Raw genomic sequence first — 26,336 nt, forward strand, 5'->3', positions numbered from 1 at the left:
AAATATACATACATCTATTAAATAGAACATTTAAAAAGACATATTTTAAAGAAACAATATCCCTTACAAATAAAAACAATAAACATAAAATATACAATTTTAAATTTTAATGAATTGTTTATTTTTAAGTTTAGTTATCTCAAATATTATTTAAAAGTAAACGTTTTTAAATGAAGATTTCATAATCACTAGATGTTCTCTAAGTGCGTTTATAAAAAAGCGGCAGAAAATATGAGCCAGAAAACTCAACTGAGCATGTGGAAAAAGGGGTGTAGCTGTTACAATTGACAATTGTCTGCATTTTGGCATGAAATGTCATTTATAGAGTTGAGGTAGATGGCATGGTTTCCATTTAAACTGCGTTTTGTGGTCGGGAAGAAGGTGAATGCCACATGGAATGGGCAGTGGACGTGCAATCGTCATGTTGGAAATTTCAGTTTCAACTGGCAGTCAGCACGTCATTTGCTTATTCAATTTCATGACACATGAATGAATGTTGCGTGTGCCTCGAACCTAGAATAATCATTCTCCCACCAACTCAAAAAAACAAAAAAACGAATGCGACACCACCAGCGACTCTGCGATAATTGATGATAAATGTTGTATAATTTGACAAACCCAACTTACAAAAAACTACACCTAACCAAACGAAGTAAAAGAAACCCAAAAGAACTGGAGTAAAAATGTAGTGCCACCTGGCAATTATCGCTTAAAAAGCATTTCCAAATAATTACACCACGAAACGGAAATTCTAACACAAAATAGCCAAGAAATGGTATGACAGAAAGAATTATTATAATAATATGCAGTTTAAAGCATATTTCACCTCGGCCTTTTAGAAGTGTGGGCGTGGCTGCCGCGTAATGATGGGAATAATATGCATATGGAATTTGGGAAAGGTGGCGCCTACAGTGCGTTTCAAGTATTTAAGATGTGTTCTTTATAAATAAAACAAATACATATAATCATGTATGTATGTATGTGAAAAAGTTACCATTTAAAAAATATAAAGAGTGCTGGCGTGTGTATTGTAAATTGTAAAAACGAATTTTAAATAAATTGTTTTCTAACATTTTTTATATAAAATAACCTTCTCTAAAAATACTGCTGTTTATTAACATTATTTTACTTTGAAATGCTAAATAACACATTTTGTTGGAATATACGAATTTTCGAACTTATGCCCACGACTTGCACTGTACAAAAGTGATAAAAAACGCTTTGGTCAGTTGGCCACTCGACCTGTATTAGGCAGGGTTCGAGGGGCACGGGTGTGGCAGCCATGCCTACCTTCTATCAATGAGCTATTATTAAAATTACGCATACGCCATGTTCCATTGATTCATTTCGCTTCGGTGCTTATTTTCTTTTATTTTATATCCCAATTTATAAATAACTTTTTAAGGCACGAAACGAGAGCAGAGTGGGAGAGAGTGTCGATGAGTAATTGCCTCATAAAAATTATGTGGAAATTAATTTTTAGCGTTTCGTTTTTCTATGCATTGCAACTTTTTTTTTTTCTTTCGATCGCCAGCTATTTTGTTCATTGTGTTCTGTTTCACTCTTCTGGGTACTGCCTCCTTTTTCCACACACTGTTCTTGGTGGCTATTTTTGGCCAACCGAAAATATTGAAATATGAATGCAGTCACTGCATCTTGCTCCCCATTTTCCCCTTTTCTGCTGCTGCAGGCACTTGTCGTTCATTTCACCTGCCAAAAAATTTATGAAAAAGCCCCACAACTTGCCTGACACTTTTAGCCCTAACCGCCTGGATACACCGATCTGCTTTGCACTCAGAAAAAAATATCCAGCAATATTAGATTTGGTATCATAACAAAAAACAATTTTAATTTCAAGTTAAATAGTAATATCATAAATATAATGTATTTGCTGTTTTGATCATACAATTTATACTGCTCAAACGGAGTATAGAAAAATTTTCCTAAACCTATTAAAGAGTGTTTAGTTAACACAAATTAGCTTTCTCGAATTGCAAGTATTATTAGGTAAATGAGTTTCATGGAAAGGTCAAACTTTTTGCCCAATACTGCTACTAAGTTATTATACATTTTTCTCAGTGCAATCATGCTGATATTTTTGGATGCCTTCAAAGTCGTCCGCGTGTTACGTATTAAAATTAGTATGCAATATTTTTGTTTCAAATGAGGGCCTGAGCGAGAAAGAGAGGGAGAGAGCGGGCGGTACAGAAGTTCATGTTGCGCTTCCCCCCTTTCACCCACCGTCCCCCTCCCCAACTTTCCCTTCTTCGTACCGCCTGCGTTTATTTTTGAAGTGTTGAAAATAAACCGTAAATAATCGCGTCGCTCGGTCGGTCGGGCAGCTTTACAATCAATTCACTTGCACACACGTCCATCTATATATACCGATGGATATGAGTATGCACGTCTATATGCGCCTTCATAAGTATCTGTGTTTATATTTATAACAAGTTGCTTGCACCCGTCCAACGAAGCAGAAGAAAAAAAAAAAAATATGAAAAAATAAAATAAAGCAGAAGCAGCAGCAGCAGCAAGGCAACAAATTTTAAAATTATTGGTAATAAAAATCCACCTTCACTACCCCCTCGCATTATGGATCGTAAAATCTGGATATTTAATATATGTTTGAGTGCGTCGTGCTTTTGTGTGACTTTAAATATTTTAAAATGAATTTATATAAATACGGCATAGCTTGGCGTTTAAGTGATCACAAATCTGACATTTAGCTGTCCCACCTCCGCTCATGATTTTCGCCGCAGGGGTGCTGTTGACCCAAAGATGGGTTTTATATTCATGCAATTAGCTTTTTATTGGGTAGTTTAATGGGGACAAATTATGAGTATGGGGACTTTTTTGGGAGGATTTCAGGTGCCAGATGGCAACACTGATTGCAACTAATGACGGCTATAAACTTTTTGGGGAGTGTCATAGATTTTTGTGTATATTTAAGGTATAAAATCAAAGAAGAATTTGTATATGCAATAGTTCTATTGTTCTCCAGTATAATAATTTGTTTATCAATAATTTATTTTTTTTCGTTAAGGAGGATATATCACCTTTAGTGGTAAAATAAATTACTTATAAATTTGCAAACTGCGGTTCCGCAGAATCAGTCAAAGTATTTTTACGACATTCCTCAGTTTAGTCGTGGCTTTTATAAAATTATGGAAATGGAAGTATTACTAATAAGTGTAAAATATTCTTATTTGCTCAACTGCAGTAAAATTTATATATGCTTTTTGTTGATGTTTATGTGTTTAAAAATACTTTTGAAATTTAAACTTAAGGTTACGAAAAACCAGCCAAAGCATTTTTACGACATTGCCCCCGTTTGAGTTGGCTTTTATTAAATTAAATTGGGAGTTTCTCAAACAATTGGTTAGCTTACAAAGAAACATCACACAAGTCCACCCATCACAATTCTTCTCTGCCCAGTTGGCCTTTTCTGGTTGGGCATTCTCTTTCTTTTTATGACAAATTGTCACGAGTGCATTGATGCAAAAAACTTAAATGAAGCGACATGCTGTTGAAATGTCCGAACCGCCTTTTGGCCCTAGACATTGCATGGGCCGCAGATACGGATACAGAGATACACAGATACATAGATACACAGCCAACAACTACAGTGTGTGTTTGTGTTGCGTGCACTTGCAGATACTCGAGCTGTTTGTGTATGTTTTGTATCTGTATCTTTCGGGCTGTGCTCGTCATATCGACGAGAGCACAACAATGCGACCAGGGGGACTTGAAAACTAATATGGGCTGGAGGACATTACCCAGAAGTGACTAAGCCCGCAGCATGGCCTAATATCCCCGCCGTTCCCTGCTCCCAATGTCTGGGACATGCTCTCGGATTACAGGGCCAGAAGCAATTGAAAACTGAGCTTGACAGTTTTTCGTTTTCTGCTGTGTTTTATTTTCGGTTTATGAATTGCCCAAAAAACGAGAAGAAATTGAACTTGGGTCTGTCGAGGCACTGAGAAAAATGGAAAATAAATCATTATTGTTTTAAATTTTCTTTAATATTATTTAAGTTTGTGCACTAAAAAATACGTACTTTAAGACCACTTCTGTGGTTTTAATTTACTAACTCGTTTGACTTTTGTCTATGATTTTTACGAATTAAAAAACAAAAATTACCTTTGCAAATCAGACAAAATGTAAAAAAAATAGTATAAAAAAAACCAACTTTGTTGTTGAAAAATTTTTAATTTAAAAATAACCATACATTTTTTATTGCTATTTGAATTTATATGAGCTTAAGGCCGTTTTTAAAGAGATAAAAAAATGTAGCAAAATTGATCGCTAACTTTTAAATCTAAAAAAAAACCAAACCCTTTGATGGCAGTAAAAATGTACAAGTATTGAAAACTTTTTTTTAGTGCTTTTGCTCCCATCTCCATCTGTTTTTTTCGGTTATTTTGGGGTTTGTTATAGCTGCTTACCGTTAGAACGGAGTCTGGCTTTGTCTGGGCATTTGTGGGCCTTCTTGGAAGCGAAAGCAATATGCTCGAAAGGGTTTTCTTCCAGGGGCCGATGTGAGTGATCGGTGAAGTATTATGGTGGTAGAGGGGGAAGGGGGAAAGGGGTTGTGGCGCAATTAAATGTGCAACCAGAAATGGCAACATACGAAGCAAACTCTTTGTTGCTATAATTCAATTAGCACTTTTTCGGTTTCGTTTCGTTTCATAAATGTATTAGCTGGATCAGTAATTTCCCCCACGTTCGCTCTTTCTTTATTTTTTTAATTAATGTGCAGTTATCATGCAACCCGATTAACAGTCGAGTGCTGCCACTGCCGCTGCCGCGCTGTAATTGCAACTTGTTTGTTATTTGTAGTCCAAGTCGGCAGTCGGCAGTCAGCAGTCAGCAGTCGCCTGTCACTGACTCTGTTCTTGTTGTTGTTATCTGCCAGGAATGCTAATTATAAGATTAGCGCCGTAGCCCAATCTATGCTCCACTCGTATGGCATATATTATAAAGCCATATATATATATATATATATATATATATATATATATATATATAGATATTTATTCCCTGTCTTTTGGCCGTTGGCGTAGTGTGTATCTGGGTGTCTACATATCTCTGTATCTTTGTATCTCCATCTGCGGCACTTGGGTGATAGCGAACACGCACATGACACTTGACAATGTTGGAGGATCTGGTGGTGATTGTTGGTGAAGGTTGTTCGTGGTGTAGGTTTTCTTGTTTTAGTCGTTCATTTCCTCCGAGTTGTCTTACATCTTTTTGTTAGTTTTCCATGCTATGTTTCGTCTGTGTAAATAGATGTTGGAGTCTTAAAAACAGAATTGTGGTAGAGTTGTTGGTTTGGTGCTATACAGTTTGTTTTTTTGTGAGTGCATTGGCTAAATGGTGTATATTTTTGAATATTTTTGTTGTAAGGATTATGAAGATAAATAATATTTTTAAATGTTGTTTTCATGATTTTGGTTTATTCACCAATTTTGGTAAAATTTAAGAGTCATTAATATATTGGAATTTATTAAGATTGTTGTTTAAGTTTTTCTAGAGAATTTATCGTTAATGGTAAACTTAACGTATGATTAAAAAGATATTTAGATCAATTTAAGTTTTCACCAATGTTGTTGAGAATGAATTCCCAATTGTAGATTCCCATTCTTCAGAATACAAGAGTACAAGTTTCTTGTGGTTTTAAGAATGAGGTTGCATTTATCGCACTTGATATTACTGATTTTCTCATTTGAAATAAACCTATTCATTGAGGTTTTATGTCTAAGATTCCTGGCTTTGTCTTGACCTTGCTCCGAAGCTCATAATATTTCCCATCTGCTACAAACCCGCCGACCACAGCCCAACATTTCGTATGCGGTTGATCATAAAAATAATATTTTTTGAGTTCTTGGCTTGGCAATTGTTTTTTTTTTTGTGTGAGTCTTTTGTTATCAGCATCAGTTTTTTATTCTTTCCTCAGCCCCACATTATCGGCAGCTCAGGCCGCAAAAACTATGCACCAGGCATATGCATTCCCATCATGTGCGGAGCACATAGACGTAGATACAGATACTTATGGACGCGCTTGTATCCGAGGGTATGTGTGTGCGAGGCCTCGGCTGCTCTCCCTGTTTCGTATCTGTCGTGTGCATCTCTTGAACTATCAATTTAAATGTCAGTTTAAATTGTAGAATTTTTCATTTCGTGGACTTCGTGCATGAAAACTATAAAAATGTTTTCATTGTTTTTTCTCTGCCTCTCTCTTTGTGTTTTGAGAACTTGCTTAGAGAAGGCTAAGGAACATTGCCGGGCCATAAGGTGTACTCAAGTACAGCGAGGGTTAAAATAATAGAAGGGGTTTTAAAGCAGAACGAAGTGCCTTAATATGATTTTATAAAACATTTCTGTGAGTACCATAAACAAAAGTTACAAAGCCGTCTGGTTAACCGTCTTATTTAAGCTGCTAGTATTACATTTTTATTGCTTTTAAACACGATGTTATGCCGTAATAAAATATTATTAAATTTAACATATGTAATAATGCCATTAATAATAATAATTTTGCCGGCCAATTTAAGACACTGCTATTACTTTTTATAGGTCACAAACACGATTTTTTTATAGCGAGCTTTTAATGTTGTTAATAACTTTAGCTAGCCATATAAATTTCTATTAACATATATAGAAAACTATTAATTTACAATGTATAATAAATTAAATTTATATTGACCTTTAAAAAAATCTTTTTGAAGTCGACAAATTTATTATTATTATTTTTTAATTTATTTAGTAGATGTACATAAATAAATGTTTTTTGAACATCCCATCACTGGGGGACCTTGTCTTTTGAATTCGAAGGACACTCTAATTCAAAATTTTGAGCTAAAATACATTGAATTAATTTTTTTTAACTATATAAGCCTGCGTTAAAAATTTGTAAAATTCTTAGACTCCTATTAGATTAGGCCCTGGTGTACCTGCCCATATGTGTGTTGGTATAGAGATGTTTTGGCGATATGCCTCGGGCCCAGAGACTCAAAGACCGAGACTGCAGCCTGGTTCTGATTCAACTCCGACTCCGACTCCTACTCCGAGCTCCAACTTCGACTCTTTTCGTGTGTGACTTGTTTTAGATTTCTGCTTGAATGGGAGCTGGGGCTGCCTTTCAGCATTTGACAGCAGCTGTCAAAAAACGAAACTTGAAAGCGAACCGACCTCGGGGGCCCAAAAGACCAAAGCCCTCAGATCCAAAGTAAAAGTTGCAATATGTTTGTTTTGTTTCGTAAGTTTCTGCCTGGCCTTTTTTGGCCAAGTTTCTCCGTTGGCTGTTTGCTTACCTTCGGGGCCCAGAAGTCGTACTGATTTTCCCCTGTAAATAGAAGAAGGGGAGAAGACATTTGTTAGGAATTTGTGAATACTCTACTTTGTGTGTGTGTTGTGGACTAAGAATGGGAAAGTGAATGGTAATGGCGGGAAAACTTAACTCTCCAACGAGATATGTCTGGTGTGAATGGACATATCCATTAAACGAACAAATATTTTTATCGAGCTCTCCAGCAACTTGGACACTGTTAAAACATATCGAAAACATTTGCCCGACAGACATTGCCCATTAATTTCACATCTCATCTCTCTGCCAAGTGGAATTTGTCTTGAATTTATGAACCCCGAATCTGGTTTCCATTGCGACGATAATTATCAATTCAGCTTTGTTTTGCCAATATTAATATTTGACACTAATTGCTGCCACCGTTTTTGGCTGGAATCGATGCGATAATTGGTTGTGACTGGCCATCAATGGCCCGAATTAACTTGTTTACAATTAAAGTGTCATTAAGTCATTATCTATTGTGCGAAGTCTTGTTTCCCTGTTTCACTCGTTATTGTTATTTTTTTGGCAGTTTTTGCAATGCGCCCTTAACAGAAGGCTTGGTTTCAGGGTCCTGAATACGGGGTTCTCTTCAAGAGTGCCAAAGTCAACTACGGGTTTGGCCCGTCGTGCTCATGTGTCGAAAGTCGAGAGTCGAAAGCAACCCCTGTCTTCTTCAGTTGTTGCCATTTCAAATCGCCAATTATCGATGAATTTGCAAAAACACAAACAGACAGCCAAAGGGGCGCGGCTGTTTTGCAGCTTAAGCGGCTCATTCTCCATATCACTACATTTCCCTTTCCCTTTCCCTTTTCCTTTCACAATCCCCAGGTCCTGTCAATATTTTGCTAGTTCATTTTTTTTCGCATTAGGGTTGGGTCTTCCTTTCTGTTTGTGTGCTGAATTATGCAAATCAAATGGCACATATCGATGTCGGTTGCAATATTATTGCTGCAATTCAGCAGTTTAACCCCCTTTCAAAATGCAATCAACATTTCCTGAGCGATTCGAGGTGGGGCTGGCTGTCCATTCAATTCAATTCAAGGAAAGCAAATAGAAAAGTTGCGATAAATCCTGCCAAAGGATTAGAGCTTGATTTGGTGAATACTAAATTTAATTTCATTGACAGGTTTCTTTTGAAATGCTTTTTTGGTACTCATTTTAAAATCGTTTAGATACATTTTTTATAAAAGGGATTAGCATTTTAATTTCCAAAATAAGTTTAAAGCTGTCTTTTTTTATAGATATTGTGATTTATAAATAGTTAGTTAGTTCAGAAATGACTATAGAAAACAATGTATGATAATTAAATTCCATTCGTTTGATATTGTTATATTCGAGAACTTATTTTCATGTATGTATTAATAGGAAACTTTTTGATTGAGTTTATTTCCATAATTTATTTTGGGTTATTTATTTACTTATTTTTCTTCAAATTTCCATAATGTTTTTCCCATATTTTCCCTTTACAAAAACCGTTAGAAAACAGTGAAAAACTTGTTTAGCCTTCGCCCTATTTAATCTCTCCTTGGGTTCCCTTACTGATTTTGAAATCGGAGACCAGCGGCAGCTGGTTGAACGGCGATATTGCCACGCCCTAAGATTTACATATGACTGCGCCTGTCAATTGCCATTAAGCAGCCAGCGAAACTTTGGAGAAGAAATCAGAGGAACACAAAAAAAAATCGGTTTTCTTAATAGATTTTTTTATAGATTTTTCTCGGGGACTTGAAAGGCGGCGCGGCGAATCGAATTGAATGGAAATGAAAGGAAACCCTAAGCAAACAGGGCAGGGCAAGTCCTTTCGTTTTTCAAGAAAAGAGTAAGAATTAATTCAGCAGTAAATACAATTTAGAGGTATGGGGAGGGAATGAAGGCTGCGGCCGCTGCTATTTAACATTCAAATTACAAATCCTTTTTTTTATGACGGCAGGAGAAGGGTTCGAGCAGAACAAATCGTTTTTGCCTGGAAACCCTCCTTTTCTCCAATCCTCATTGACTTCAGCCGCTCGAGCTGATGTCAGCATCATCATCATCATCATCGTCATCGTCATCATCATCATGATGATGAACCCTCGTCCTGAATCCTTGTCTGTATTTGGGATGCAACTCATTTGAATATCTATCTTTGTGCGTATCTTTCGAGTCTTGCGAATGCGTGAGAAAATCGTCAGCATATTGATTCGATGATTATCAACAGTTATGCGCATATTTAATTGTCCTGTCCCCGCGGAATTTATTTGAATTTGTTGCATTTGCATTTGCATGCGTAGTTTAAGCTAAGTTGAAGTGCAAATATCTATTGAGAGGCTGAGTTTTGTTTAAATATTTGAACAGCTTTCGGTTGATTGACAAGCCGCAAGTTTTTACTCGTTGCCTGCCCATTCAGGCAGATGTTATTTTGGGTCACCTCCCTTCTGATTAGACGCGTAATTAGGCGAGGCGCGGTTTGTAGTCTTCGCTTCTGACCTTAAAAAAGGATCAAATGCTAGCTCTGCACACGCTGCTATCTAATTTTCTTTTTTCCCCCACTCTCCTTTTGCCTTTCTCCGCCGTTCGCTGGGTTTTTCGCCGCTTTTTCCCACCCGCTGAGCGTTTTTGGCACCCAACAAATTGGGGAGTTGCTTTCCATGCGGAGAAACGCCAAAGTGATGAATGTCGTCCCACTAGAACACAACAAAACATGGGAAACCTCTTTCCAAAACACTAAAAGAAAATATTCCATTTTTTTAATTTTAATTTATGTATTGCCCTTAGAAAAAAAATAATTTAATAATTTATTGTTTTACAAATTTATTTGTGCTACTAGTTATAATAGTAATCTCAAAAAGGGGATTACGATTGCATAATAAAACCATAACATTTAACCATTTTTAAATTCTTGTACATTTTTAGCTCAGTGCATAGCTGAAATTCCTAAACCAGACCGAAAGTTTCCCGTTTGGCTGCTTGTGGCATGTTCGCTTGTTTGGCTCTTTTAGCCCCGGCATTAATCAGTCGGTGGTGCGTCTGATTTTGTCAGAGAAAGGAGAGAAATAGAGAAATAGACACACAGGGAAACTGAGAAACTGAGAAGAGTGGTGGGGAAACGGAAGGGTGCACGTCGGAGGGATCTACTTATTATTTCACTGTAATTAATAAAGATTAAACGTTGTGACACGGCTAGACTGACGAGGAGATTGGCTTTTGAGGGTCTGGGGGGAAGCTCTCTAGTTGCTCTGCTCTGTAATTTTCAGCATTTTCTCGCTAGTAGTTGCCCGATTTGTCCTGCTCGTGACAGTTGCCATATTTAAGCGAATAACAAGCGGCAAAAGACTAAGCAGTAAGAAATACATTTAAACACTCAAAGTTTAAAGTTTGCTAGAAGAACGCATTTTCCATTTGAAAACCATGCCTTTGGTCATAAATATCCCCTGATCCCATAAAAGCAACATAAAATCGTATTATGTTGATCATAAATTCTCAGTTGGGAGATCACAGCTCTGATCTTTTATGCATTTCTTGGCGGTATCAGCTTTCAGTTTTTTAGCAACAGTTTCGGTTTTTCAGCTTGTATAAAATTTGATAAACAAACTAATGAACGTAAACTAAGATTAATGCATTCATATATCACTCAATGAACTCAAATTTGGGTCATCAAGTGCAGTCGGTCCGTTTTTGTTTTGCTGTCTGCTGTCGGGGCTTGAATTTGTATCTATGTTGGCGAGGGTGCCCCACTCGTACTTATGCTTAATTGCACTGGTAATTAATAATGTTATTTATTAGACAAACATGGGCTGCGCTGCTCTTCTTTGCCTGGATGACCTCACCCGAAAAAAATTGTGTGTGCATGCACGGTGAAAAAAAATTGCATTAGAAGTTTAGTATTCTTTTATTACTAGTTTAAAGAAGATTTAAATTAATAAGAAGAGTTTTTAAATTGCATTAGAAGTTTAATATCTTTTTATAACTAGTTTAATGTAGATTAAAATAAATAAGAACTGTTATTATATTACAAATAACAGATAAAAAATAATTAATTTTTATTATTTGGTTTACTGAAGCCAGGATTTTCCTACCATTTAAATTCAACAATAAATTAATTTGAACCGTTCAATTAATAATTACAATATTTATCTTAAAAAAAACTGAATTAACATTTCATTTTTTAATTTTAAGTAGGTAGAAAGACCACATTTTCTAAGATAAAGAATATAATAATATATTTTTTTAGGTGTCGTTTTGTGACTCGTGCTCCTCTCTAGATGTGTGTCATTAAGTAAATTAAGTAAATAAACATATGCCCGCTCCTAAAGGGAGGGAGGGGCGAGTAGTGCAGAGGGAGAGGGCAGATCGAGTGAGTGAGAATGAGCGACTTTCGGCATAATTAATTGCCAGTCAGTTGGCCTCGTTGAAGTTGAGTTTTACCCCCGCTGAAGCAGACAGCTGCCACCGACCAACCGACCCCCCAAACTACCCGCCACTGTCCGGTTTTATCTTTTCCGAAACGCGTTAGTTTTTGCGCCCTTTAACTTTCGGCTAAGTGAAGTGACCAGCCCCGAAAAGACTCCTCTTGGCCTTATGTATATGCGCATTTCAACGCCTTCATTTGCATGCGTTTTATGGCTTAATAGTGCCCCGCCTTATCTGTTGCAAATTTTCAGTCAATAGATTACCGATAAGCCCCCGTACAACATTTGCATTTCATTTGCGCCCCTCCGAAAAAAGGGTCCCAGTTAATAAACCAGTTGAAAATTCCTCGGGGGCCTTGCCAAACGTTAAGGTAGAAAGTTGTGTTCTTTTTCAGCTCTTGTTGTTTTTTTCTTTGTTCGGTTTTTTATCGTACTTTTTGTTTGTGTCGGTTGAATTTTTCGTGTTTTTATTTTCCAGACAGCTTCCGCGTAGCCATTTCTTAACCTTTCCTCGGGCCAAGTCTGCGGCACCTCATCAAGGGCAGCTGGAATCCTATGGGCATGCATCGGCATTGGCATCGGCACCTCCGATTCCTGTTTCCAGCAAATTGAGACACAACTCAGCTTTAGTCGCAGAAAATGTTTAATTTACTTTTATAGCCCCAGCACGATTTATTATTCACGGATTGCTTCTGTGCCCTTTCATAGTGTTTTTGAAACCAGGAAAGGTTTTTCGTATATTGTTTGCCCGCGGACAATTGTTTTCGTGAATTTGTCACTTTTTCATTCGACTTTAAACAAATTAAAAATATAACCAACAAGTTCCAAAAATTATTCACAAAAAAAAAGATTACCTAAGGCGTTTACGACATAACTAATTTTATTAAACTGGTTCTCGGAAATCTTAGGCTGCAACATAAATTCAAAAAATATAGATTTAATAAGGGGTAATCTTTACCATTTCAAATCAAGGCCATAAACAGTGAGATTTAATTTTCTATATTAAGACTAGTTCTGCCTGCATTTAACAGGCTTTTGGTTTTTATGGGCTTCGTGGCATTTCACAAAATGAAAACTCATTACCGATTATGCAAATAAAAGTCAGTTTTCTGTTTTATAGGAATGGGGGGGGGGGGCTGGGTGGCAAATGAATAATGTTTGTCGCTCGTGCCGTGGCCCATAAAACCATAAAACCATAAAACCCTCTTGCGATCGATCAAGTACGAAGTGGAACTATTCGCGTTACTTAGATATATAGATAGCTGCAGATTTGTATCTGCAATGGCAACGAAGGAGTTGCTGTAATCGAGACTGTTTTGCATATTTATAAGCCTTTTTCTATATGGCTGCGATCTGTTTCTCTGTCCAGTTTATGTTAATTGCATGGGGTCTATGAAATTAATACTTCTTATCGCTTGCTCAATCGCCGCGAACTTGTAGCTCACATGTTAGCTGTAAATTAAGTTGACAACTTGGCGCTGCCGCTGACTTGGCTCAAAAACTGGCTCTAAGCCACAATTGAAGTTGGCCAGGCCAGTCAATTGAAAGTGTCTATGAAATGGTGATATATATTTTGTAAGAATATATAATGCATTAATCTGTCTTAAACTTATGGAAAATGTTCCTTAATATGACATAAAGAATGTTTAAGCAAATTGAAAATCTGTATGTAAAAATGAATTTTATGTCTGTAAACGGTCTGTTGGTTATATAAAAATTATTGATGTGCTTAATAAAATTAATTGATAATAAACATTTAAGAAGTATTTATTTAATTTTTGCAATTCTTTTTTTGGTTACATTACATGAAATAATTAAACATAGACCTCGAAATTCATATGTAGTTCTTTAAATAAATATGTTCATGTAAATTTCATTTAATTTAGGTAAATTTTAACCACAAATACTGCATACAGAACTAACTCTTTCTTTTCGATTGTAATTAAAAGTTTTCCCTTCGAAAGCTTAACCTTATGAATCCGCCTCTTTTGTCCATGGCAATGTACTGAAAATTTGTAGCCCGACCAGGGCTTTATTTTCCCATTGAAGTCGCAGCTGGGGCCGCTCACAAAGGCGACCATCAATGTCCATCAAGTGCTCCCCACATACGGGCAGCGATACACCGATATCCAGGGGGTATGCGAGTATATAGGCTGCGGCTGTCCGTCAGTTGGTCTTCCATACACTTTGCTACGCAAATAGCCGGGGCTATTCAAACGCCAAAAGCAAAGCCACTGCCATTAGCTTGGCCTTCGTTTGTTCGCTGGTTTCGCCAATGTTTGTCTACGCCTGGCTGCCTACACACCAAAGACAAGTCCCCATTCCCATTTCCATTCCCGTTTCCATTCCCATTCGAAGCTCCGCCTGTCTTCTCTATTATTTAGCAAATATTTAGAATATTTGAGCAACAGCTAACGGAGTCCGGCCACTTGGCCACTTGGCCACTTGGCAACTTGGGCTACTGCACGCGCTTCGGCAAACAAATCATGTTTTTCGAGGGGACGAGTTGGAGTTGGAGGGTTTTCGAGGGAGCCAAAGAGAACTGCATGTCAGAGTTTTGTTTTTTTGTTGGATCTAGCGCTGCTCGTGTGTGTGCTAAACTTTCTATAAATATGGACATGACTTTGGCTGGTTTCAGCCAACAATATCAGCGTCATCGCCCGAAAAGAAAGAGATATATTGATTGTTGAATATATTTAGAAATACATTTTTAAATAATTAAATACTATTTTTCTTAATATATAATACTTTAAATTAAAAAAATTTTAAATAAATAACTTTAAACTTATTATATTATTTCAGACAACTGATTTTAATGATATTAAATTTTAATAAATATTAATTCTGTTTTCTTAGAATTTTTTTGCTTGTATCATCTTCGCCAGATGGCGACTCATATATCACTTTGCTGTCCTACACCATGAATAACTTTAACAATATACTATCCTCTAAATGACTTTTCTCCCAGTGTGGCCATCATCATTATCAACATCATGGACACATCGGCATGATTGCGGTCGTTAAAGCCACCTGCTGTCTGGTATGTTGCGTCTAGCTGCCGTATTTTGGCCTTTAACCTTTCCGTCTTGCGTCTCTTTGGATGTTTTTGGCCAGGCCAAAAGCGCAGGCTTGTAGCCTTTCGCTTGTGGAGCTGGCCATCTGCATATTGGCCAGACTGCGACTGGAACTTTTGGGCTTGGGCAGGGCCCAAAAGCCGATGCGCCGAGCGGAGAGTTGTTAACAAGCTTGTTAATAAATTACCAACAAAATGGCCATAAAATGTGCCAAGCATAAATCATGGCGCGCAATCTGTTCCTCCGCATACATAAATAAATAATAGCAAGTGTGGACACAACAACGAGACAACGCGACCAGGCAAAATTAGCGACAAGAAATACTATATATATAAATTCGAAATTGAAATTGATAGCGAAAACCAACAAAGCCCCATGCCAAAAACAAAAGATACGAAATCCAAAAAGGAAAAACAAAAAATACTGAATCTAAGCGTGGCACACGGAAATTATGAAAAGCTAAATAAATTCAAATGAATCAAATCGAATGGGTTAAAGCAACAGCGGCAGCTGCATAAATCAACTCAATTAGCGGGGTATTATAAGCTGATCACAGATTCGAAAATAAATGGAAGCCAGAAGTCACAAGGAGTTGTCTCACCGTTTGTGAAGTGGCAAAAAATACATTTCAATGGGTCCAAATTATATGCTAAAGCATTCAGAAGTTCTGCTTATGAAAGTTGATTTAAGTAATAAATAAAGTATAAAAAAAAGAAAACTAAGGAATATGTCTGGATTTGAAATGTCAAAGTTTTGTTTTTTGAATAAGCTTACACATAACTGCTTTGAAATAAATTATAATTTAGTTATCAACACTTCAAATTAGTAAAGCAGATTTTTTTTGGTATGAGATCTTAATACTTTCCATTAATAAAATAAATTTAATTATTTGAATTATACATACCAAAGAATGCTGTAATACTCATAACTTATAGTACATTAAAAGTTGGTGTGTTTTCATAAGACCCTAATTTCCTAAATAATAAAATTCACCCGTGTGAAACTTAAAAAAATGTTTGGATAAAAACCAAAGGGGCAACTTTTAGCCAGGTGGTAAATGCATTTTAAAGGAGGACCCCGAAAGGCATCTCATCATTATTGTGTGGTGCTCTCGGTTTTGGCTCAACTTTACTGCTGCAGCTCATTTCGTGTCGTAAAAAAGCATTTTCAACACATTTTTTAACGACAAGTGCCGGTCGGCAACAATGGTGAATGTGGCCAGCATTTGCAGCTTTTGTGGCCCAAAGGCGTTGGCGTTTACCATGGCAACTGCAGCTATAAAGAGGGATACATAATGAACAAATTATAATAATGATATGGGGGGATATACATATGTCATACGAAACGATCGCCGGCAATTCAAATGTCACGAAGTCAACGCATTTATTTAGCCACAGATACTGGCATGTGCTTATGTTATATCCGATTTGGCTAGTTGTTTGCGCTTAAATTAGTGGAAATCGCTTTGAATTTATAATGTGCGATGTTAGGCAACCGAGACGTACACAAAACAGACGCCATGTCATGTCAGATCATTAAGAAAATATGGTCAAAAATGTTTCAATTAAAAAGAGAGGAAAAAAAAAACAAGCAGCCCAACTCAAACTGAAAGGAAACTCACAATCAAAAATTGTAGGCGGACAAGTTTCGTTTCTGTTTCTATTTATTTTTTTTTTTGCCATAAATTGTGTAGGCTACTTTACTGTCAAGTCATCAACAGCAACAACAACACTCATCGCACAACGGCAAGTGAATCATTAGGAACAAAAGCCAAGGGTATAAACTAAAGAAAATGAGAATTTCTAAACAGCTTTTTGTGGGTTTTTTATAGCCTCAGATCCCGCCTTCTTTTCGGATTGATCTGTTGGGAAATTTGTTCCACGGCTTTCTGTCACAAACATTTTCCATTTGGCATATTTTTATAGCATGTCGTTAATTAGTTGACTTAAATATAAAATATACCTAAACTTGAAGCGATTTTAAACAAATTTGTTACGATGTATTTTTATTATTTCGCTTTTTTATCTGATCTCTCTCCGAAATATATTATTGTACTGATAGGCCCATATTAAAAAGGTTAAGAGTAATCATTTGGAATATATCTCATTGAAAAACATTCAAGTCTATTAATACCAAGATATAAAATGTAACTAAAAACCCACTTGAAAGACTTTTAAAACACCTTTAAGCTTGGGTATCATTAGACGTTCGGCCTGCGGTAAAAGTTGCGTTGGCCGAGTTTATTCAAGGTTAAATCTGTAATTGACTTATCAACCCACTCGTCTCATTTTCAATTTTTTATTTAACCTCAGGCGATTTTATAAGCGCTTTTAAAACTGCTTAAGTCAAAGCTTCAAGCGATGTGTGGAATAAGCCGCAGCCCAGCAACTACTAAATGAAACTATTTTATTTGAGTTATTTTGCACATGCTTTTAAGACCGACTAAGCTGAAAAAAAAACCGCCAGAAAGTCTGATCATCGCGCAGTTTAAACCGCTTTTAAGCCCCCCAAAACTTTTTGTTTGGTTATATTTTATTCACTTTTTTTTATTTTTGGCTCGTCATGCCCCAATGGCTTGTGTCAGGGCATCCGACACCCACAACGATGCCGGCAGGCCATAATGGAAAAATAAATCTTCGATATATGTTGGTACTGTAACAACGCGGCAGAAGTTAAAGGCCGTGTATCTCCAAAAAGCCAAAGCTGAGAACCGAGTTTGAAAAGGCGTTAGATTCGTTGCGGGCGCTCGCGTTCGTCGCCGTTTTTTCATCATCTCCCCATTTTTTTTTCGGTTTTTTTTCACTTGCTCACATCAAAGCGTCGAAAGCCGCTAAGCAAAATGCCCACACTTGGCCACAGCAACATAACAAATGCCTAATTGTCTTGGCGGCACTCGTAAAACCTACAAAATTATTACGGCTGCACGAGAAGACAGCGGAAAAAACTACAGAAAAGAAGAACACATTAAACAAAAAATACGGCAACAAAGTACACACATAAAGCAACATATACCCGGCAGAAACAAACGCGCCACTTCACATGTTCTGACCAGGCCTAAAGCCCCTTAAAAAAAATGTGAACCTCTCATGACGGCGACAAAAGTGCCAAAGGGTAAACTAATGACAGTTTAATTTACTCCCATTGCGATGAAGTGTAACGACTCTCAAAACTCAATTAGGCCTAGGCCGAATCCATCTCTATTTTGCGATTAATGTATACCCCAGGTCAAAGAAATAGAAATTGCACAGGTGAATAATATATTAATGCTTTTCAAGCTATAACCTAAAGGAGTTTTTAAGACTTGTGTTGCGGTATTCAATCTATATATAATTATACTCATTTTAAAATCATATTTTAAGTTAAATCTTTTATATACATAACCTTTTTAAACTCTTTATTTACTTGGCATTTATTGTACATTTAAAATGTGGCTTAGAAAGATAAGATTTTATAAGTATAATGTTATTCTACTAGATATGCACTTAAACAAGATACGGGGAAAAATAAACTAAAAGAAAAGCCAACATAACTACATTTTATGTAGTTTTTCCCAGGCCCACTTATTTTTCTCTGAGTTTAAATTTACCTATGATAGTTTAGTTTCAGTTATGTAAGATGCTAGTCTAGTGTTTTGCTGACATTTTATATTATACTACATTATATTTTTCCTAGTCCTAGCATCACAATAAAGAATTAATTTCAGACTGCTATTATTTCCACCTCAACTGTGAGTGCCTCAGGTAGTATTTGGCACTTTGGCCAAATGCCGCTCTAATGCGATCGATGGTCTATATGTGGTCCGGTTTGGTTTCTCCATTTACGGGCAGGTGCACTCCAAATCCAAAATGTATGTGACTGGGGATGGGTCACGACTTAAAAACGCATAATTTCCGGGCTTTATGAGCCGCTCTATTGGTATCTGCCTGCAGCCATCTCTTTCGAGACCGCTGCACCTCTCTCTGTCTCAATTAATTCGCCTAGTTTATGTTTATGACATTGGCTCTACGCATATTTCTGGGTCATAATTTATGATAAGCGCGGCCACGGATGGGTTGGCAAACTCCTTTTCGGTGCCGCGTTCTTTATTATAATGAACTTTTACGCAGTGCGTATCTCACAGATACAAGATAGCATAAAGGTTACTCCCCCCCCTTTCCCTTTTTGCATGAATTTATGTTATTAGCCTCGTAATTTCGTTGAATATTATTGCATTTATGTTTCGTAGGCGCTGCGCCTAATGAGTTTTTCGCTCTGCATCGCATCTTCGGCCAAAAACTTGCCGTGTTTGGGTTGTTGTTCTTGAAATTTATGCATTGCCATTGTTTTCCCTCAAAGCCAAAGCGCAGTTGTTTGCCGCTGGTGGGCGGTTGTTGTAGTTTCCGTTGCGGTTGCCCCCAGTTGGCCGCCTTTTGTGGCCCAACTCGACTCCACAACGCCCATCACACACAGTCTGTCAATTGTGTGGGTTGTTGGGGGCAAGTGCCGCAGTCCCAGCTCAGTTTCCCTCCAAGGAGGCTGGCACATCCGAAGGATGCCCCCTCGGCTGCAAGCCGGCTAATTGGGCTGCGGCGAACAGATGAGATACAGCTTAGGATGTAGACTCCATACTCCATACCTTTAGTTTAAGATAAAGTTCGGCCTGGTATGAGGGGTAAGACATTATAGTTTTGGAACAGCTTAACAAACTGTTTGCAATGAGTGCTGAGAAAGATAATATTTTGATTGCAGTAAAAGATACTCTTTGTAGAGTAAGGTAAAGGGTAATAGGTACTCTATAACCAGCAGTGTTCATTTTTGAATAATGTAAGAAATGAAAGAGTTCACAGTTTGGTTTAGTTTCAGATTAGAATACTGATACTGGTAGAAATCGAATGAGAGGTGAAAAAATGTTTTTTATAAATACAATGCTCTTAAAAACTAAATATATTGTCAAAAAATCTTCTATGAAAAATAGTTGATTTTAACACTTAAACTATATTTTGATTAAATAGTCAGATTTAGCCACAGAGTTTTGTAATATGTACTATGTGGTTAAATCTGCATATGTTCCTTTTGACTCAAAGAATGTCCCAACAAAAAATTAAAGAAAAATTTTAAAAAAACATTCTACAGTCAGATTTGAGTGATCTATCTGCTTTAACAAATATTTTTTCAACATGCTTAGCTGATTATAATAAGTCATGAATATCTAATGCGCCATGATTATAAATCTCTTGGCAAACATTTCAAAATATTTGAATGCTTGAAAGGAGCCCCTTTTACAGCGGGAAATTCCAAGAGATCAAGCCGACAGATATGTGAGGCCCATTTAGGCTAAAGAAGATGCCCTTTCCCAGCGAGATCCCTAACTATCCTTTCACTATCCATCAACCGTCAGCGTCAACCGCAAGGCAATGGCAATCCATCAACGGATCGAAACTTGTCATGCTCCAATTTGGAATGCTTTTCAATGGCACCTTTTAAGCAGTCGGCAGTTTGTTGCTGGCCTGCTCCTTGGGCCAAGGGAAATTCAATTAGAAGACAAAGAGGCCCCGAAAACCGCTGCGATGCGATGCGAAGCGATACGATCCCGCTTGGCATTCTAACTAAATAGCATTCACCTGTCCGGCGAAATACCTTCACACACAAAAGGAGAAATACGTAGATACCCTATCCACGAGCAGCTGTCAATATGTGTTGGCGCCAAACGAGAATTCTTTTCGTGGTGGAGTCGCAGTCGAAGTCAAAGATCCATGGCCATCCATTAAATGCCTACCGTCAAATCATAATTCATTTTTCCCCTGTCTGGGCCCCGATATTCCTCAGCTATTAGGCACCGGCCACTCCTAGACACGCAGCCTCGGGGCACAGACCATAAAGCCATTTGCAGATGAAGGCAGAGGAGGGGCAGGTGAAACGACGGAGCGGACAGGTACGGACAGGGTTACAGGTTCCTCTATTCTTCTACCTTCGATGCTGCGGCAATCTGGGCTTGGGAATTTGCACCTTGCAGTGCGGATCCTCACTTATTCGGTTGCATAGCCCGCGGCGCTGGGAAAAACTCTCGAGTTCATTGATACTCTGTTGCAGCTCAGGTGCTCAATCAAATGCAATTAACCGGCCGACTAGATGGCCAAGGAGTGAAGTAAGGGAGTGGTCACTGCATATAGCCGGCAGAACGGAAGTTCGCCTCTTTGCCTGGATGTTGTAGCTATTGAAATGTCAGCTTGGGTTAGTCACTACGTCCCATGTCATTTGCATGGACCGGACAGCAAAAAACAAATGGCACTGAGAAAAACACTACTTCATAATAGGTAGTGCTAAAAAGATGAATGGTATATAATTTTAGGCATCTAATATTTATTTTCAACATTACATTAAAAGTTTTCTGTTTAACAATTTTTACACAATCTATTTCTCCCCCAAAAAATAACAAGAAAAGCATATTTGCTTTGAATTTAAGTTGTGAATTATGAAAACTATTAAAGAATTAAGTTTTTATTTAAATAAAAATCTTTGGTTTCATGCCATATAGACTTAAACACTTTATATTTGACCTTACATCTAAAAGGCAAAGATAAAATAAAGCAATCATTTTATTTTGTTTTTATTTCAGTCAATAATATTTACTAAAATTCTAAAAGCTTTCATTTCTTTTATATCAGTATCAATAAATCAATAAAGTTTTTATTTCCTAGCGTACGTAATGCAGACACAGCCAATCATATAGAAACCGATATAGCTAGACCAACTATGTCGTGTTTGCCAAAATCAAAATATAAAAAATAAATGTATAGAGAAAAACGAGAGAAAAAATAAAAACTAAACACACAAATGCCAAAACTTTATTAGCCCGTTGACGCAAATTAACGGCGACCGCTTCCATTTCGCATTTCAAAGCGTCAAATCGGTCGTCGCCGCTGATGTGGTGCAGAGTGGTGCGGAGTGGGGCAGGGTGGTGCAGAGTGGTGCAGAGTGGTGCAGCGGTAGTGCTCTGTACTCAGACCAGTTCGCTGCCAGCAAAATAATTTGTAAATGTCAGAGCATTTTGACAGTTTGCGGTGATGTTTTTCAAATTACAATTTACAACAGCAACGACAACGACAACGCCAACAAGCGAACAGCGCCAAAGTTAAGTCGAGAAAATAAAATAATCAGGAGATTTGGTGGATTTCAACTTTTTTGGGGATTTTCACATTTTGTTTCGTTTTCGGATTGTGTCGGCTTAATTCCAGAAAACATAGAAAGGCTGCAGGATATTTTATATACGTCAATTTTATGGAGAAGCTTATGTGTCATGCTGGCTTTTAATTACAAAAATCAACTCCTTTGGGTTTGTTTTCATAAACAACCGAAAAACATCTCTATTATTTTTGAAGGGGGTGGCTGTAAAGCGAAACCAAATCTCGTAGGTCAACTTTTATTTATGTTTTATGATCGGACTTTATGCATGGACTTTTCATAGTTAAAAAAAAAAACCAAACGTCGAACTGTTAACGACTCGCTGACCCATAACTCAGACCATAAATTTGATGTTTGATTTTCATGGCCCGGCCGACAAGTTGTGGAAAACTTTGGAGCTTAAACTCCAGCCGGGCGTGGCTTTAACGACTCTTCAACGGCGGGACAGATGGCTAATCTGTTAATGCGAGAAGAGCTTTGGCTAGTGCTAGTGCCAGTGAAAGGTAAGCTGCACTTTCACCCGAACAAAAATGAGTCGCAAGTTGTCGGGCTTTTAATTTAATTAGCCACCAACCAGCCAGCATGTGACCCAAACTAATCAAACTTGGTTTCGGGGTGTGGTCACTTTGAAATGGAGAACAAAAGGTAGTTGGTATGGGTATATACGTAAACTAGACTTGGCCTGGGGAAATTAACTTCCAGGTGGATTAGGGGCACCCGGTGAAGGGTTGGCAAACGGCAAACGGCAAATGGCAAATGGCAAACAAATGCGATAATAGTTGGCAAACTCAATGGCTAGACAGCCAGCAAAAACCAACAGCACAACAACAATGAAATTGAAGAAAATTACACTAAATTGGCTTCAATTATTGTATTAATTTGGGTTCCGTGTTGCTTTCCGGCTTATCCCTTTTGGCCCGTTTTTCCTGGTCGTCTTGTTTGTGTTTCTTGTCTTTTTTTTTTGTTTTATTTTGGTTTTTTTTTTTGTTGGTCTCTATGGTCGCCGGTGTGGCCCTGATCTGCAAGCAAACATTTCGTTTTTCTAACTTGACGCTGGCATCTTGATGAGCCACTTCTTGTGGCCCCGGCTTAGTTGAGTTATTCCACATCGAAATTATATTAGACAGTCCGCAAAAGGCTGCCATTGTCCACTGACTTTGCCATGTGATTGCACAGTGGGAAAATTTCACCAAAAATTGACATCAACTAAGGTATAGTTTCCTATTACAACGGTATCTTGAACTGGAATTGCAGTCAACAATTTCACATTTATTTTCTTGTATTTCCCTTCTTGATTCTGATTTTTTAGACACTTAATTGTAGGTAAAATGTTCCAAAGAAAATTCATCCTTTAAAATTTAAATTTCAAAATTCTGCTCCTTTTTATTCATTAAAAAAAGTTTAAAAATTTTATGGTTATTCTGAATTTTTTAGATAGAAATATTTTTTTGGAAAATCAAGAGCTGCACAACCATAAATAAAATATTTATAATTTTTTCTTCGTGTGTTACTGCTGTTGCAGTTGTTGCTGTCGTGCAGGAAGCCTCCTCTTGACTTGGCCAAGAGGAAACGGACGATTATAGTTCGTAAGTAAGTAAGCCCGTAGATGCGAGTATGTGACTGGCTGGAGCCAAGTAATATTTTTTTTTAGAAGTAAAAGAAGCAGCCGGAAGAACTTCATTGCTTGACATCTGCTAGGAGTGTGTTTCTCTTTATCCTCTTTTTTGTGTTTTCTACAGGTAAATTGTGACTCTGGTTGGTTGGTTTAAAAGTGCGTGTGATCTGCGGAAAACGCATATCCATTTTTGTTGGCATACGTTTTAAAAAGACTCATTTGCAAAGGAAATGTTTCAAGTAATTTTCTAAACTGAAAAATTTATATATACAGAAAAACACATATGTTCCATTTTTGGTTAAACAAAGTGCGTTTAGTTTTTGGGGATGGTTGGTTGACATTTTCCTAGAAATGCTCATTTGAAGTTTTATTTATTTGTCTAAATAATGTTTTGCTTAGAAGCTTAACTTTATCATTGAGGCAAGTATTTATTTACCTCCCCTTTAAGTTCCAATGAATTTTCTTTATATTTGCCAAGCAACAAACTTTTGTTATTTGGTATGCAAAACTATTTTCCCCAGCACCCATAAAAAATGCATTTTAATGAAAACTTTTCTCTCGAGCGTTTTTCAATTAAAAATCCACAACTCACCAAGAAATTAAAGCTGAGAGGCCACAAAAAACATTGGCAATCACACGGACACTCGGGGGCACAAACACAAGCACACGAGTACACTGCCGGAAAATGTTCAGCTTATTTTTGCAAAGCTCTCTAATTTTATCTGCAACCCAAAACGTTTGTTATTATTTTGGCACACAGAGAAAACACACATTTAGCATGGAAAAGTTATTAAAAAAGTGAAAAACTGGGTAAGACAACGTAGGTCACACGTGGGCACGAGTTCGATTCCCAGGAGAATCTTTTGTCGATTCTCCGGAGAATTCCTGGCTAACTGTTCTTTTTGGCAACCCGAGCGGCTTCAAAGCCGAATAGCGAATGCGGCAATTGGCAACTGGCGGCTAAAAAAGCCACTCGCACCGCAGCAACAGCGCAACGTCGCCGTCGACAGCAACTTTTGGTGGGCAGAAAGAAAAAATCGTATAATCACATATATATATATATATAGATATATATATGTTTGCCCTCTCCCTCTGGCCCCATATAGGCCTCTCTTTCTTCAAGTTACGGGCCATGTGTATGAGTGTGTTTGCGAAATGCAATTTTGCAGCAACAGCAGCTGCAGTCAACATGTTGCTGGTGTGCTTTTGTGGCTTTGTAGCCCACCACAAGTTCGAGAACCCACCACACTCGACTGTAGCTGTATCCGTGAGAATCGTATCTGTGAGTCAGCCAGTATCTGTATCTGTATGTGGGCTTGCACGTGTTTCGCCAAAGGATTACCACTCAGACCCTAGGACCCAAAACTCAGCTGTTGTTGGCTGAGTGCACAGGAAGAAAAACTAATGTAATATACAAATTACTGTCCAAATAATTCTTATATATTTAGAGCATTATCCAGTTTATATAAAAATATTTTATTTATTTTAAGAACTTTAAACTTAACTATTACCATAATATTTTGCCTTTGAAAGTATTTCATTTCAAAAAATGTAATTAAAAAAAATCTTTTTCTAGCTGTGAGAGTTGAACTCAGATTTGTCTTTTATGCACAAGCAATTTCTTTTAAATACTAAATTTGTTTGTTAGTTTGTCTTAATTTCTTCTTTGGTGCCGATTAAAATATTTGTTAACGGCAGGTAGCAAGAAAGTTATTAAACCATAGTTAACATTTTTCAATCAATTTTTGTCGAGTACCGACGGCTTTTGATTCCCAAAGTTTTTGCGTAAGAAGGGAACTGCTAAATTCTTTTCTGTAAAATGTTCGTATCGAGCTATATATTTGTTTCAGTGTGATGTTGCCCGTGTTGCTTTCGCTGTTGTGGGCTTGTCGCCTGACTGACATTTCCTTTTGATGCGCCTACGTGCCCGCTTTGGCATATGCATTAGTTGGCCCCCAGGGGGAGGTCAAAGGGAGCGGCGGGGCAACTTCAATGATCGAACGTGACATTTCAGCCCCACACAGCACAGAACTCAGAAGGCCCAGAACTCTTGGCTCGAAACTCAAAAAGCCTTGCGCATGACGGAGCTGCCAAAAAGGGGCAAAAGGGAAAGGCGGCCAAACAACCGGCTTGAGTGAGTTTTTCCCGCCTCGAGTCTGTTTCTTCTCACAGTCAATTGCATTGTTTTTGCTCAGCCGTTGTTTGTGGGTGTTGTTCTTGTTTCGGTGATGCAACCATTAGACGATCAATTTGCGGAGCCAACATGCCTGTAAATGCATGTCAAAAGTGTCTATCAAATGGGGAAAAATTAATATTGCAATTCATAAATTTGGAAAATTCACAAAAACTATGTTTTTGAGACTGTATAGAGAATCTTTGAAAAGTATACTTAAAGGAAAACCCTTCAAAGATAGAACAAATAAATATTTTGAAAGAACGAATTCCTAATTCCTAACAGCAAATAATCCGGTTTATTTTAAGCGAAAAAATTTATTGATTTATTTTTAACGTTCAGAAAATTAATTTGTTCTTACAAATTCCTTCAAAATAAAGTTTTTTCTAATAGACATTAACCATTAACCTGTTACAATTTTCAAACCACTTCTAGTTATAATTTTTCGTTAACAAGACCTTAATTGTTTCTTATTGCACAGCAGGTAAAATCCCAGCCAAGTAATCCTCAATGACAGGAATGGCCTATAGAAGAAGGACACGCCCTTTCACCTGAAACCCCGGGCTAATTACGATGC

At 37.4% G+C, this 26,336-nt stretch overlaps 1 long non-coding RNA gene across 1 annotated transcript in view; it reads right to left on the reverse strand.

Annotated features, from left to right (window-relative positions):
- Positions 1-24,743, reverse strand: part of LOC128258330 (uncharacterized) — a 30,149-nt gene extending 5,406 nt beyond the window's left edge. Inside the window, exons 1-2 of the long non-coding RNA XR_008267952.1 lie at positions 24,179-24,743; positions 7,314-7,345 (exon numbers count right to left, since the gene is read on the reverse strand). This is a non-coding gene — a long non-coding RNA (uncharacterized LOC128258330). The remainder of the gene's footprint in view (positions 1-7,313; positions 7,346-24,178) is intronic.
- Between the last annotated feature and the right edge of the window lie 1,593 nt (positions 24,744-26,336).

This window comes from Drosophila gunungcola, assembly GCF_025200985.1.
Source record: "Drosophila gunungcola strain Sukarami chromosome 3L unlocalized genomic scaffold, Dgunungcola_SK_2 000003F, whole genome shotgun sequence".
Lineage (NCBI taxonomy): Eukaryota > Metazoa > Arthropoda > Insecta > Diptera > Drosophilidae > Drosophila > Drosophila gunungcola.